The sequence below is a fragment of the Octodon degus genome, unplaced genomic scaffold (assembly GCF_000260255.1).
Source record: "Octodon degus isolate 3935 unplaced genomic scaffold, OctDeg1.0 scaffold00019, whole genome shotgun sequence".
Lineage (NCBI taxonomy): Eukaryota > Metazoa > Chordata > Mammalia > Rodentia > Octodontidae > Octodon > Octodon degus.
The window spans coordinates 19760448-19774721 of NW_004524595.1; the positions used below are offsets into that span (position 1 = coordinate 19760448).

Sequence of the window (14274 nt, forward strand, 5' to 3'; positions counted from 1 at the left end):
ACGTATAATTCTACTTCTTAATACAGTCCCAATAACTCTGCCTACTTTAGTCATGATAGAATGAAAGCAACTTATTGGAGAGTCTTTTTTTTTTTTTTTTTTTTTTTGGTGGAACTGGGGATTGAACTCAGGCCCTTGCACTTGTCAGGGAAGTGCTTATTCCACTGAGCCATCTCCCCGGCCCCTTATTGGAGAGTCTTTAAACATCTTGAAAGCTCTCATATTTTCTTGGGTTCTTACAATAGGCTTTAGCGGTTGTTAATTTTTGTAATGGCAAAGAGACAGTTTATAGGCAAGGAAAGCAAGGTCCCATGAGACAAATAAATTCTAAAAATCATACAGCTAAGTAGTGATGGGATGGGATTATATACTCCAAATATACTAATCCCATGCTTGTTTGGACCACAACAAACCACTGGAAAAGCAAGAGAGGCTGAAAAAGGTCAGTGATCAATAGCTTGCTATATACTTTGATGTTTCTGATACATGCAGGTGACTCATCAGGCTGTATAATTATTGTACACATTTGTAATCAGAGCAATTTCTTCTCAGGCTGTAATGCAACACTTCTAATAATGGGTATTATGATTTTAATAGTGATGTACTTCATGAAATGCAGCCTAGGGTATCTGAGTCTATCATAAACCAGGCAGTTTTCCCTAGGATAACAGCAACACAAATGCTTCGTTATGTCTGACTCTTAATACATGTAAGGATTAACTTTAACAACATTGATATAGCCAGATTGATGCACTGTGTTTGTAACAGTCTAAGTTTTTTCACCCCATATTTAAAATATATGTAAAAATACATACATAGCCTTCATTAGCTGCTAACATGAGGTTCCACGTGGTTACTTGAATAGCACCTGTGTCATAAAGGATAATGAATGTAATGTCCAAAATATATTCATAGGTGGGTAGTGTTTCTCTCACTCACATTTTAGTTTACATACATAGTGATGGAGACATCGAGGGCACATGGTCTCTCATGGCAGGGAGAACATATTTGCTCTCTGTTTCTAGTTTATAGGCTAATTGGAATTTTAAAAAGACTTGCCACATTATCCTGGCAGATGGTATTTTGCTTTATCATTATTCATGGGTATTAATGACTTCCCTCTGGAGCATGTGTATCCTGTCTATTTTGAATTTCATTACATTTCATGCTGACTTCTCCAAACAGAATCAGATCCAGTATTTTCTATGTGATGCTTGAGCTGCAGATCATTGATTTGGTCAAAGTTTTGATTAGGAATTAAGTAACCCCTTGAAATCAAGAAAGCAGCTTTTCTTTTCTATCCTTAGCATTTTGTCATATTTTGTCTTATCCTGTTCTGCTCACTGCCCCACAGGGTGGTGTGTAGGGTCAGGTGTACACAAAGGCATTTCCAGAGTGGATGCATCTGTCATTAGCCTGTGTGGATTAGACACCCTTTCTTTCTTCCTGAAAAGGCCGGGCCTTGGTTTCCTAAACGAAGAAAATGTGTGAGAACAGATGTAAAGATCTGGCTGCAGAAATTCATTTTCAATTAATTCCTTCCACCAAATATTTACCATAGAACAGGTTTCTCTTTGTTGAGGTGATGTCTAAAAGGCTTCAACTTTAATGAGCTCAGTTCAGCTAACAAATTCCCAAAGGGACCTTTATATCACAGAACAGCAGGACCGAACAGAACATCATGGAAGGAGGCAGTCATAGTCCTTCTCTGGGGTGACAAAGAGCCAGAGAAGTGGGATACAGTGTACAGCTTCCTCAGTTTTTGATAAAACTGGAGCTTTTCTGCTACCCAGAGACACAAAATGGGGTCATCTCCTTTGAAAGGAGGGAACAAGGACCAGGGCAGCCCGTGCCTGCAGTCCTTCTCCTTGCTGGGATTCCAGACAGTGCCATGCCTACCTTTATATCTTTTCTTCCAAATTTTTATTCCTCCATCCTTCAGCTTGCTTGGCCAAGGCAAGCAAGATTAGGCCCTCAGATTTAGCAATTAGTGGAACAGAAAAGCCCCCTACATCAAGGAAATAGTGCCTCTTCAGAGCAGAGGAAAGATCAGTTTGAGGCACACTGTAATAAAGACCATGGCATCCTCAGGGGTAAAGCTTGCCCAGATTTCCATTAGAGAAGACTGAGATTCTGTAGCACAGTAGCTTCTCACTATGCAGAGGGCATCAGTTCCAGACACCCCTGCAGATATCAAAATCCATAGCAACAAATAGAAATTGGAAAAATACCACTTACAATTCCTTTGCAAGATGGCATGGTATTTGCATATAACTCATACACAACCTTCTGCATACTTTCAAGTCATCTCTAGATTACTTGGAATACTTACTATAGTACAAATTCTACACAAAGTGATTATACTGTATTAATTGAGCAATAATGACCAGGAAAAAGTCTGTACACATTCAGCACAAACACAGGTGTGTACAACAGAGAGGATCCAAGTCAGGAGGTAAACAATGATCATGTGAGTGTGGAGAAATGCTGAGGACCTGTGAGGTGGAGGTGTTGCACCTCACTGCACTGCAGGGCCTCAGGGGAGCACTTAGCTATCCCAACTTCAAATTTGACTTTTCAGAATGTTTTGAAAATTTTTGTCAAATATTTTTCATCTGTAGTTGGTTGAATCTATGGATGCAGAATCGATTGATCAGAGGGTTGACTGCATTTTGTAGTTTGTTAGTGTACTTACAGACCACACACACACACACAGACACACACACACACACACACACACAGAGAATAGTTCATTTTTAATGACAAATAAGTATATGAAAAAATGTTCAACACAACATTACAACACTGCTGGCCATTAGAGAAATGAAACAACACTGAGATTCTGTCTTATGTTAGAAACAATGACTCATCAAGCAATCAAACGGGCTGGGGAGATGGCTCAGTAGAATAAGCACTTGCCTGGCAAGCACAAGGGCCTAAGTTCAATGCCCGGTTCCGCACCCCTTCCCCCAAAAAATAAAAAGAAATCAAACAATAGCAAATACTGGAGGGGCTGTGGGAAAAAGGAAACCTTCTTCATTGTTGGTTGGAGTGTTCGCTGATTCAACCATTATGGAAATCAGTATGGAAGTTCCTCAAAATCTAAAACTAGGAATTCCCTTTAACCCAGTTATTCTCTTCCTATATATTTTCCCAAGAAAGGGTTAAAGACATCACGTTACAGTGATACATGTATCCCAATGTTTATGCAACACAATTTATATAGCCAAATTTTGGAAGATGATTATATTATATGTATCAACAGATAGAGGAAGACAATGTGGTATTTACACACAATGTTAGCACACTACTCTTCTAACAAAAAGGTAAATGAGTCATTTGTAGGGAAATGGATGTACCTTGAGACTGTAATGTGGAGTGGAATAAGGCACACAAGTTTAAATGTCTTGCGGTTTTTCTTACGTGAGAAACTCAAATTATAAATAAAGAGTTAGACAGAAGGAAGTGGGGAGATGGATCTTCTACAAATGGAAAAGGGACCAAGAGATGGGCAGAAAAGGGCAAGGGAGAAAAGGGGGATGAAAAAGAATTAAGATGTATTCATGTACCAACTCCCCACAAATAACATAAACAAGAGGTGCTGCAGATGTATATTAATAAAAAATAAAAATTCAGAAATAAATGAAAAACAATTTATGTTTTGATGTTACTGTAAATAGTATTTTTCTTTTTTCTTTCTTTCTTTTTTTTTTGTATTTTAGGGAAGGATCTGCAGGATGTTCAGGGTCTCACTACTAGATCAGACTTATAGTGATCTGCCTGTTTACAGCCTCCCAAGAGCTGGGATTACAGGCATGTGCCACCACGCTCAGTCTCAATTGCCATCTCAGCACTCCTTGGGGGCAGTGCCAGCAGGGCAGGGCAGGCCTGGGGATCGAATCTTCGGCCCCTGTGCTTGTTTGCAGGTGCTTTAACCCACTGAGCTATTTGGCCATCGATGGTATTTTTCTGATTTCTACTTTATCTGTGGCTAGTTTAAGAATACAATTGGTGGACCGGTCAAATAGCTCAGTACATTAAAGTGCCTCCAAGGAGGTGCAGGGACTGGGGGTTTGATCCACAGGCCTGCCGTGCTGGCCTCGCCCACGGGGCCTGTAATCCCAGCACTTGGGAGGTTGTAAACAGGAGAGTCACTAAGAGTCTGACTTAGTAGTGAGACCCAGAACACCCTGTATATCTTTCCCTAAAATACAGAAAAAAAAAATACAATTGCCTTTTACTAGATCTGTGTGTTCCTTAGAATTTTAATTTTTATGTAGACTTTAATGTTATCTGTAAGTAAAAACAATTTTACTTTTTCCTTCCCAATGTGAATGGCTTTTATTTCTTCTACTTAGTTACACTGCCTGAGCACGCCAATATAAAGTTGAATGGAAAATGGTGAAAGTAATTTTCTTGCTTCATTCCTAGGGGAAAAACATTCAGTCTCTTGCCATTAAATATGCTAGCTACAGGTATTTCATGGATATTGTGCTAAGTTATCTCAACTGTCTCCTTGATTGGATAGAGACACGGCTGGATAGGTGGCTGTGAAGGTACCAACTCATGGATAGGTGGACCCACTGGGAGGTCATAGCTGAATAAGCTATTAGGAGGGGGTCTAGGTGGAGGTCACCGAGGCCTGATCTTGGACACTACACTGTGAATGATTCCTACTCTTTCTTCCTGGGTTACTTTTTTGTTGTTACTGGAACACAATACCCAACCGCCACAGCCCTAAGGAGAAGAGGTTTACTATGGCTCACTGTCTGTAGATGTTTCTAGAGTCGGCTGGCTCCAAGGCAGGGTGACAGAATAGGGGATCCTGGAGGAGGCGAAACAGCCCAGTGTATGGAGTGTTTGAGAGGCAGGGACAACAAGATTGAAGAGGGCGGGGAGAAGCCCTTCCAGGCCACGTCCCCAGTGACTCACCTCCAACCAGGCTTTGCCCCCAAACCATATTGGATCTTTCCTTAGAGACAGTCAACTGTAGACTAAAATTTGAAACTGTGCGCTAAAAATAAATCTTTTAAGTTTCAGAGTCAGGCATTTTTGTTTCAGGAGTGGAAAACTGACTAATACAAATAAATATCCTTCAAAAGGTTAAGGTAGTTTGATGTGATTTTTTTTTTTAAATCTAGAATAAGGGCCAGTGGTATAGCTCAGCAGACTACACACTTGCTTAGGTAAGTGTAGGGACCAGAGTTAGATCCCTGGCACCGTATGCCACGCTGGCCCCACCCCTGGGTGCACTGAGCCAGTGATGGAGTCCAGATGTGGTGGCATGGTGGTGTGCTGTAATCCCAGCCCTAGGGAGGCAGAAAGCAGGAGGATCACTACGAGTCTGAGCTGCATTGTGAGACCCTACCCCCACACACACACACACACACACACACACCCCTAGAATAGATGTGTTCTGTTAAAAGCTTTTGTGTGTGTGTTACTGACATCAAGGTTTTTTTTAAAAAAAATTGTTAATATGATGAATTATATTAACTGATTTCCAAATGCTAAAGTAATATATTTCTAGCTTAAATCTTAAATTATGATTTATTATTCTTTTAATATAATGCTGGATTCACCCCTCTAGTATTTTTTTAAAAAGAGTTTAAAAATCTGTATTTGAGGGGGCTGGGGAGATGGCTCAGTGGAATAAGCGCTTCCCTGGCAAGCGCAAGGGCATGAGTTCAATCCCTGGTTCTGCAAAATAAAATAAAATAAAATAAAATAAAAAAATAAAATAAAATCTATATTTGTGGTTGATAATGTATGTTTTTTTATTTTTGTTGTGTGTCTGCCTTCATTTGGTATCAAGGTAAGAGTGACATAGAATGAGCTGAAACGCATTTCCTCCTCTTCTATTTTTATGGACAAGTTCAGGTAGAATTCGCATTATATTTTTTTTCCTTAAGTGTTTGATATAACTCACAATTGAATTCACTTAGGATTGAAAATTCAGTCCGGGCGCGGTGGCGCGTGCCTGTAATCCTAGCACTTGGGAGGCAGAAATCAGGAGGATCACTACTAATGTGGGCTATGTAGTAAGACCCTGAACAAAAAAAAAAAAAAAAAAAAAAAAAAAAAATCCAAAAAAAAAAAAAAAAAATTTTTTTTTTTTAAAATTATAAATTATTAATCCAGTTTTCTTAGTAGTAGCCAAAAAAAAAAAAAAAAAAAAAATCCTTCTCCGTTTTCTTAGTAGGTGTAGGACTATTCAGAATATTTATTTATTTTTAAATATGTATGTTTAATCTTTTTATTATATGTCTGGGTGTGGTTTTAATTGGGTTGATGTTCTTTGGAGTTCTATATGCTTCAGTTACTGAATGTCAGATTGTTTCCCCATATTTTGGAAGTTTTCTACTATTACTTCTGTGTACATTCTTTTTATATCATTTGTATTGACTCCTTCTTTCTCATTGATGCCTATTAGTCTCATGTTGTTCATCTTTGCATCTTCTTGCAGATGTTGAATTATTTTTCCTACATCCTAGTTGTTTTTAAGAGATCTTTTCTTACCTTTTCACTAGCTTTAATGGTGTCTTCAAGGTCTGAAAGTCTGTTTTCACTTTCATTCAAATGGTTTTGTCAGCTTGTGATTGAGGTTTTAATTTCCTGTAGATCACTTTGAATCTGCTTCACGCATTCTATTTGTTTCCTATATTGCTTATTCAAGGATTCCATCATTTTTATATTCTCCTATATTTTTTTATCACGGTCTTCTTTATAAGCAATTAGTACTTCTTTCATTATAGCTATCATTTCTTTTTATTTACTTTAGAAATTATTTCTGGTCTGATCTCTTGTATACCTTTCTGCAGTTATTTCTTTACTTCAGATGCTATTATTTCAGATATTTCAAGTGTGTGACTTTCAATTTCTTTTATGCTATTGTCTCCTGCATTTGTTCTGGTTGTGTTTTCAGCCTGCGAATATATTTTGCCCCTTTTCTTTGTCATTTTGTATAGCACTGTCTTCTGATCTTTAGTGTAGAGCTTTGATAGAGTTATTATCTTAGCACCAGGTTTCGATCTACCAAGTTCATACTCGTTCAGGTGGGTGTGGCTTGGATCTGGCTGCTGTGCTCCACTTCTCCCTGCTGCAGCCCTTGAAAGTGAATCTGCTGTGCAATTCTGAGACGATGTTCTGCTCCTGGATCAGCTGGGTGGGTCTTGCCTCTAGCCTCTCTGCAGGGGTTTCTGCCCCAGGGTTCCACCGTGTGCCTGTCTGATGGAGGAAGTTCCACACACACCCCTGATCTGTGTGCTGGATAGAATGAGGATCCAGCACACTGGCAGGTCTCCCTCACACACCAGGCCTAGGCACTAGCTGGAATGAGAATCTGCCAGGTCCCGGGCAGCCTGACTCACACACCAGGCCTGTGCGCTGGCTGGAGTGAGGATCCAGTGAAAGTAAAGATTTGGAAGTAGGTATTGATGATCTTTTGAATTTCTCTAGGGTCAGTAGTGATTTTGCCCTTTTCTTTTTTTATTGCATGAATTTGGGTTTTTTCTTTCCTTTTTTTGATCAGATAGACTAGGGGGTTATCAATTTTATTTATTCTTTCAAAGAACCAACTCTGATTCATTTATCCTTTGTATTGTTTTCTTCACTTCCAATGCATTAATTTCTGCTGTAATCTTTATAATTTCCTATCTTCTTTGGGATTTGGGCTTGACTTGCTCTTCTTTTTCTGGAAGCTTGAAGTGTAGCATAAGATCATTTATTTGGACTTGTTGTGTTTTCCCAATGTGCGAATTTACTACTATAAATTGTCCTCTTAAAACAGCTTTCATTTCATCCCACAGGTTTCAGTAAGTTGCATCTGCATGTTCATTTGATTGTAAATATTTCTTTAAAATGTATTTAGTACAGGGTCTACAGGGTCTCACTACACAGATCAGACTCATAGTGATCCTCCTGTTTTCAGCCTCCCAAGTTCTGGGATTACAAGTGTGCATCACCACACCTGGTCTCAATTGCTGTGTCAGTGCACCCCAGGGGTGGGGCTGGCACAGCACACTGGGGATCGAATCCTGGTCCCTGCATCTGCTTAAGCTTTGATCCACTGAGCTATCTTGCTGGCCCTAATATTTTTTGATTTCTACTTTAATTTCATCTGTTTCCCACTGGTTGTGTAGAAAGTTGTTATTTAATTTCCATGTGTTTGTGTTGTTTTTGTAGTTTCTTTTGTCAATAATTTCTGATTTTATTGCCCTGTGACCAGATAGTATGAATGGGATAATTTCAATTGCCTTGAATTTACTTAAGAGTGCTCTGTGTGCTAGTATGTGGTCTATTTTGGAGAATGTCCCATGTGCAACTGAGAAGAATGTGTATTCTGTTGTTGCTGAGTGAAATATTCTATAAAGGTCTACCAAGGCAGTTTCTTCATAAGTTTGGTTTAATTCTGTTATTTCTTTGCTGATCTTTTGCCTAGTTGATCTATCTCTTTGTGACAATAGTGTGTTAAAGTCCCCTATTACTGTTGTATTATCGCTCATTTGATTTTTCATGTCTGTTAAAATTTGTCTTATGTAGAAGGGTGTACCTACATTAGGAGCATATGTAATATTTATAATTGTTATGTCTTCCTCTTCAAGTTTTCCCTTTATAGTATGTAGTGACCTTCTTTATGTCTTTGGATGATTTTTGGTTTGAAATTGATATTGTCAGAAAATAGGATAGTTACCCCTGCTTTTTTCTGATTTCCTGTGGAATAGAAGATTGTTTTCCATCCTTTGAGTTTTAGTCTGTGATTTTCCTTTTGAGTTAAATGTGTTTCTTGTATGCAGCATATTGTTGGATTTTGTGTCTTAATCCACTCTGCTAATCTGTTTCTTTTGATTGGTGAATTGAGGCCATTTACATTGATGGTTGTAACTGATACATACTGTTTTATCTTAGTCATGTTTTTCCTGTTATAGGTTCTGTACTTTTTCCCTCTTTTTAATTACTTGGTCTGTTTGATAGTTCCTTTCTGTTGTTCTTGAAGCTGCGAGCACTTCTGTCTCTTTCTAGAATATTTATCAAAACTCTTTGTAGGGTTGGCTTGGTGATCATGAATTTCTTCAATTATTCTTTGTAATAGAAAGATCTTATTTCACCATTGCATTTGATAGATAGTTTTGCAGGGTTTGTCAAACTGGGTTGGAAGTTATTTTCTTTCAGGACTTGAAATACTTCACTCCAAGCTCTTACTGATTTGATGGTTTATGTTGAGAAATCTGCCACGATTCTGATGGGCTTTCCATTGTAAGTGATCTGTTTTTTCTCTATAAAAGCTTTTAATATTCTATTCTTTTGCTGAATTTCTGAGACCTTGATTATTTTGTTTCCAGGTGTACATTTATTGTGGTTATGGCTGTGTAGAGTTCTATATACCTCACTTATTGGTATGTCAGGTTCTTTTCTCATGTTTGGAAACTTTTCTACTAGTACTTCTGCAAAGTCTTCTTATGTCATTTGTGCTGTTTCCTGCTGCTTCATTGACACTTATTATTCTTTTATTATTTTTCTTTGCATCGTCTTGTAGGTGCTGAATAATTATTTCCTGGTTTCTTGTTAGTTTTAAGAGACCTTTTATTTCATGTTCACTCTCATTAGCTGCAACACTGTCTTTGAGGTCTGAAAGTCAATCTTCAGTTACATTTAAAAACAGTTTTGTCAGTTTTCAGTGGTGTTCTTAATTTCCCAGATATCTGTGAATCTGTTTCAAGCATTCTAGTTCTTTCCTATATTGTTCTTTCCATGTTTCCATCATTTTTCTGTTCCCCTCTATTTTTCTATCTACATCTTCTTTAGTTGTGCTGATCAATTTTTTTTCACGATTTTTGTCCTTTCTTTTTGGACCTGACAGATTATTCCTGATCTTATTTATTCTATAGCCTGATGGACTTGTTTCTTTACTTCAGTTGCTATCATTTCAGAGATTTCAGTTGTGTGATTTCCAAGATCTTGTATGTCATTATCTCCTAGATTTGCTCTGGGTGGACTAGAGGATTGAGATTGCTTTTTGCTCCTGCATTTTGGCATTTTTGAAGCTCCCAGTAATCACCTAGACAGAGTCCCACAGGTTGCCCAGAGTTCACCAAAATTCTTAAATGGTTCCAGGAAAGCCCCATGCTTGCACACACTGCATCCCTCAGGCCACTCAGAGTCCAGCTAATTTCTTAAAAGATTTGACTGGTACCACTAAGTCTAATTTGGTCTTGATTTTTCTAGTTTTTAAGGTAGAAGTTCAGATAGTTTATCTGAGACCTTTTGCTTCCCCCTAGTACTAGGAAATGATGTTATAAATTTCCCTTTAAGAATTATTTTAACCATACCTCATGAATTTTGATTAAATAGTAACTAATCAAATTAAGTAATTCAAAGCACTGTCAAGAGTACAGAGAAAAGAGCCTTTCATTCAGAAAGAGAAACTGAGGAGAAGTGTTTTGAGTTGGGCTCTGAAGAACTCCTAGTCCCTCTCACCTGGTGGAGAGAATTATGAAGATTCATACTGGAGAAGGTGAGAGTGTTCTAAGCCAAAACAACAATAAGTCAGGGTTCTTTAACTGACCTTCTCATTATAAGTGCATTCATGAATATTCAATAATTATAACCCAAAGATAGAGCTATCATCCCTGTAATCAAAATGTGATTGTGGGCTGAGAAGTTTTTTGGCTTTAAAGTCAATCTATTAGTTAATCCCATTTCCAATTTTAGTGGTATTGGTCCAAAACAGAGGCAAAAGAAAGACTTGCATGTGAAATTCTCAGAAAAAAGGCAAAATGAGGTTCAAATGGAGGCAATAAGACAGTGTTTCAGTTGCAACTCTGATACGGGTACAAAGTCATTAGAAAACTCCGTTTATCAGGTAGATATTATGTCTACCATCAAGAGATGTTATCTCTGTGATTTCTTGCTCTGTAGGTTACACTGCAGGTAACATATACATGTGTGAACAGATTAACTTACTCATCCTCTCAGTATCATTTTTATTTTTATTTTCCCAATAGAAATGTTGCCAAGCAAAATCTAAAATTCCCTTACAGCTCAAATTTGAATCTGGCCAATAAGATGTAGGCGCAGTTTCTGAGGAGGACTTCCACAGTGGATTAAAAAAGGCAAATTCAAGAGAAAAATTTTTATTTTTCTTACTTTGTCCTTATCAGTTCTCCCTGCCTAGACTCAGACACTGCCTAGAGTGGATGTAGCAACCATCTTTTAACCATGAAGTTAAAAGTCACATCCTGAAAATGGCAATTAAGGAAGCATAAGACATGGCATTTGATGACATCCTGGCACAAACTGCAACTCGTTCTACCTCACAAGCCCCAAATTATTTACCTCCAGAGTTCTTTTTATGATGTGAGAAAAATATGCATTTACGTGACTTTTCATATGTTTAGTCACTTGCAGCACTCATAAATGATACCACCTTATTGCAACAAATTAAAAATTTGGAGGGAGATGTCTGTCATTCATTAATCAGCTTTCTGTTGCTGTGACAAAAATACTTGAGAAAATGACTCATAGTTTCAGAATTTTCAGCCCATGGTCACCTGGCTCCATTGCTGGATGTCTGTGGTAGGATGTCTGTGGTAGGGTTGCATGGCAGAAGTGGCTCCTCATGGAAGATGAGAGAGGAGAGGAGAGGAAAGGAGAGGAAAGACAGAGAGAGAGAGAGAGAGAGAGAGAGAGAGAGAGAGAGAGAGAGAGGAGAGAAATATATCCCTTGAATCCCCAGTAATCTGCTTTATCCATTTAAGTCCTACTTTCTATTAATCCCACTGACCTATGCACTCAAGACCTCATCTCTGAGGAGGAGATTACAGCCTTCATGGTGCAGTCATTTCCCACAAAGACATCAGGTGACAACCAAGAGTTTAAAACACAGCCTTTGTAGAACAGTTTAGATCCAAACCATAACAAGTTCCAGTTCTTTTTTCAGTGCTGGGGATGGAACACAGGGCCTTGTGCAAATGCCGCATCACCGAGCCAAATCCCCCTCCCCCCGCAAACCTCAATATATTTTTGTAATTGGGCCTCCAACATATCATCTTCTTTTGGTTTTCCTTTGGCATCACTGATGGCTTTTTCTCAGCCTTTTTGCTGATCTTTCTCTTTCTGGCTTCTGTTCATGGCATGTCAACCTAGGGCTTAATCTTTGTATGTCTTTTTTTTTTTTTTTTCATCTAATGTAAAGGTTTCAGTTGCCATCTGGCAACCACTAAATGTGTATTTCCACTCCAAACCTCTTCGCTGACTCATGTGTCCAACTGACTACTAAGCATCTTCCTTTGGATGTCCCATAATTAGCTTAATTTCAGAACTGAACTTTCCTTCTTTCAAGTTTGATCCCCCCAATCTCTCCTCTCAGTAGATAATAACTCTCACCTTCCAACTGTAAAGACACAAACTGGAGTCATCCTTGACAATTCTCTTTCTCACATTCTCCATCTACTCTGTTGAGACTTTGGTTCCACCTAAAAAGCACACGGTATCTGACAATTCAGACTCTGTCACTGTCTCCATTGCTGCCCCCCAAGCAGAGCCACCCTCACCTCCTCCTGCCATGTACTGGTACAACATCCCCAAATCTCCACTCACTTTGCTCCTTTTCTTCCACAGAAGACAGGGCTCAACACAGCCTGTGCTGTCCTTGCACACGAAGGTATTTTGTGTCCCACTTATCCTGCCCAGACTCCGCAATGGCCCTTCATTCTGCTCTGAGTGAACACAATATTGAAATTAGCTCTCAAGCTGCTTCAGGACCTGTCACTCAGTGTCCTATTCTGGTCTCCTCTCTTTTCACTTCCTTACAACCTTCCTGGCCCCACTGCTGTTTCTAGCACACAAGGATGCACCCATGCAATGACCTCTAAACTAGCTGTCCCCTTGGCTAGGTCCTTGACTTGTCTCCCAAGAATGTTCTTTCTCTAGTTGTGTTTGGCTGACTCATTTCCTTCCCATGTTCACGCAATTTCATCTTTTCCAGGAGGCTGATCATGGCTTCCCTACTTAAGACCGCTACCAGCAACATTCACCACTCAACTCAAATGTCCCTGCCTCAAGCACTCCCTGTCTAACCCTGATTCTCTCTCCTCCACTTAAAGCCTTCTAATGTGCTATATAGTGTGTCAGTCCCCTGTTACCTTCAGTCTCTTTTGCTAGAATGTAAGGTACATAATGACAAAGTTGGCATTGGTTTTGTGCCTGGACATATCTCTAATGTCTAGTGCTATACTTGGTGCAGAGTGAGTGCTCAGTAAATATTTGTTGCAGACCTGAATGAATCACCCATCCACGGAGGGAAGGATGACAGGGTGAGCTGCAGGGCTTCAGACTATGTGAGAAAATAACACTGAAGTCTCTGATGAGTCTTAAAGCAGGTTCAATGTGGTGCCCAAAACTCCTGCCCAACAAGTCAAAATAGTCATTGCAGAATGACTGTGGGTATTTCTGATTGAGTGAATGAAATCATGACAATCACATTAGTGAATTCATGAAAAAAATCATAGCAGGGACACATCTGAGAACTGCTTCTCATGTTTAGACTGAACTTCGGAATCCAGAAAAATCAGACATCCTGTGGAATGCATTTATGTGGCATTAGAGTTACAGAAAAACTGTATTTCTTGCTTGAAACATAGCTCAGTGGTTTTAAAAATATTTTAAAGAATAATTTTTAATGTTTCTCCACTTGTTAGTTCTTTAAGAGCATATTTAATATCAATGTTTTTTTTCAATATTTTGTTATGAAAAAATTCAAACATATATAAAAGTTGAACAAATTGTATGGAAAACCACCCTTCACCCTCTATACTCATGACCAGATTTTATAATTTATTTTTTATTTATTTATTCTTTCAGATTTTATAATTGGCAACAAAGATTCAGAGATTTGTTGGCAACTTTTCCAAGCCTGGGGTGAAGGAGGAGAGGAAAGAAGAGCTGGAGGTTGTGGAATTTCTAACCCCAGCAGCAGTGGAATTGAGGACGTGGGTGGGCCTGGGTGGTGGCTGTTTTCATAAAACATACATATTTGTTGAAATTGGTGGCGAATTCTTCAGAAATATTGACTTTTTCCCCACTGAGATGGAGAACTCACTCCACTTCTGGTCTAAATAAGCAAACATTGTTTAGCTTCAGCTCCTCTTCAAATGCAGGACTCTGGCTAGGCTCCGATGGGAGCTTCTTGGCAGAGGACCCAGTCCATTCAGAGAGCCACACTTCAGCGTGGAGCACAGGGTACAATAGTCTGTATTTAGATTGTGCTACAGCTGA

The 14274-nt window shown here is 38.9% G+C and overlaps 1 protein-coding gene across 1 annotated transcript in view; it reads left to right on the top strand.

Moving 5' to 3' along the window:
• Pdgfra (platelet derived growth factor receptor alpha) overlaps nucleotides 1-13937 on the top strand; it is a 71085-nt gene extending 57148 nt beyond the window's left edge. Inside the window, exon 25 of the transcript XR_002820310.1 lies at nucleotides 13861-13937. The gene's annotated coding sequence lies outside the window, so the exon portion shown is untranslated. The remainder of the gene's footprint in view (nucleotides 1-13860) is intronic.
• The last annotated feature ends 337 nt before the right edge of the window (nucleotides 13938-14274 follow it).